At 41.4% G+C, this 1,823-nt stretch overlaps 1 long non-coding RNA gene across 1 annotated transcript; it reads right to left on the reverse strand.

The window, feature by feature from the left end:
• Positions 1–465: 465 nt before the first annotated feature.
• LOC124180779 lies at positions 466–1,227 on the reverse strand. Its single transcript, XR_006870309.1, has 3 exons — positions 1,132–1,227; positions 627–891; positions 466–539 (listed from the first exon to the last, which is right to left on the reverse strand). It is a non-coding gene; the product is annotated as an uncharacterized LOC124180779 (long non-coding RNA).
• Positions 1,228–1,823: the final 596 nt, after the last annotated feature.

A 1,823-nucleotide genomic window follows, 5' to 3' on the forward strand; every position in this document is an offset into this window, starting at 1 on the left:
AAAATGACCCAATGTGTCCTCGAAGGGCTTAAAAAAAAGAAAAACACCTCCTCAAGTCCACAGTGGATCAAACTGACCCGAGACGTTTTTCAAATCATTCAATTCCGGAAAACATGAATTCCTCGTTCTTTTTTCTAGTTGCGAATTTATGCGAGCCTGAATGCATTTTTTCACGAAACAGAAGAGAAAAAATTTAACGGGTCAAAATGACCCAGTGTGTACTCGAAGGATTTGACGGAAAAAGAAACAAAAAATCGATAAAAACTGACTGTGATTCGTGGTGATGCTTCCGGTATCGCTGCACGTGCTCGAGGCCGGCGAAGGAGACGGCAGCATGTTCAAATGATCTGCGGTTTCCTTGTGGTTCGATTTGCTGCTGCCGGTGGCACTGGCGTTTCCATTGGATTCGCATTTATCGACAGATTCTCCGGTATGGAGAGACCCAGCGGGCAAAATTTGAAAACGGTAAGTTGAATCGAGGTTCCAGGCGGCCAAGAGCAGCTGACTGACCTTGGGAACGCCGTTGGCGATGGTGAAGCCTGAAAACAATCAAGCCAGCGATAAAATTGAAAGAAAATGTCGAAAAAACGATTAAAATGGTTTTTTTTCAGAAAATTGCGAATTACCGATCGCTCCCGGTTGGTACATTGGACTGTTTTTCATGCAAACGTGCGTCCCGTAACTGATGTCCGTCGAGACGACCATCGAGGGTCTGTGTTTGCGAGATTTCGCCTTGTGTTTGTCCCACAATTTGTTTCGCTGCGCAAAAGCTACACAGCTACAGCTACACAGTTTATTTACGTTGTAATTGCGACAAGGGATGGTACGCCTAGCCGAGTAACATGGATCGTTCGCAAGATCGTTGCAAGCACGGTCCAAGATTTACAAGATCTGAGAACACAGAAATCTTAGGATAGACGAACAGGAACATCGCTGACATATATTATAAGCCCATCGACATTCTACGTTTCTTCCAATTATAAGTGCATTATTCTTTATTAGTAAATATCAATTTTGGCGTTCTATAAAAGATTTCACTTTCTGTTGCACTGTGTTGAAAAGATTTCGTCAAGTTTCCCGTTTTCGACGCTCGTGTCTTTTTCCAATAGTTTAATCCAATTCTTCGCTTACCATTGGTGTCATTGAGAGAAAATTGCTCAGCTTCGTCTCCATGTCCATCTCGTACTCGTTCGATTTACGATAATCCGCATCCTCGAAATTCGTATTTCTTCGTCAATCTTAGTCGCTACAGCTGATTTCAGACGCACTGCGCAGACATGTTGCGCATATACAGTGCGCACACACAATGCGCACACCGGAAGTGCTCTAATCCTAGGGGAAATTGCACATTAAATAATTATTTAATATCAATTAAAATATTAACTCTCTAACAGTTTTTTTCTACTCTCAAATTCTCTCGAACGATTCTCAAACGATTAAAAAAAAATTAAACGTCCAAGTCCATTTTTTGAGGAGATAGAAAATATGGGGGCTAACTTCACACCCAAAATTAAAATCAATTTTCCGGAAAAACTTCTAACTCTCAAACGATTTTTATTTACTCTCAAACCCTCTCAAACGATTCTCAAACAAATTTCATTAATTAGATTTAAAAATAACAACTTTGGGGGGTCAACTTCACGGAGGTCGGTGCTTGGCGTTGTAGTAAGCCGAAACCAAATCAGATGAGATATCGAGCCGCTTGAAGCTTTCTTGCATGCTGAACCAATTCCACATTTTACCTTTCAGCGTGCAATTGAAACGTTCACAGATCGAAGCCTTCAAATTCCTGTACGTGGAGTGAAATTTGATTCCCTAACGTG

Source organism: Neodiprion fabricii, chromosome 1 (genome assembly GCF_021155785.1).
Source record: "Neodiprion fabricii isolate iyNeoFabr1 chromosome 1, iyNeoFabr1.1, whole genome shotgun sequence".
NCBI lineage: Eukaryota > Metazoa > Arthropoda > Insecta > Hymenoptera > Diprionidae > Neodiprion > Neodiprion fabricii.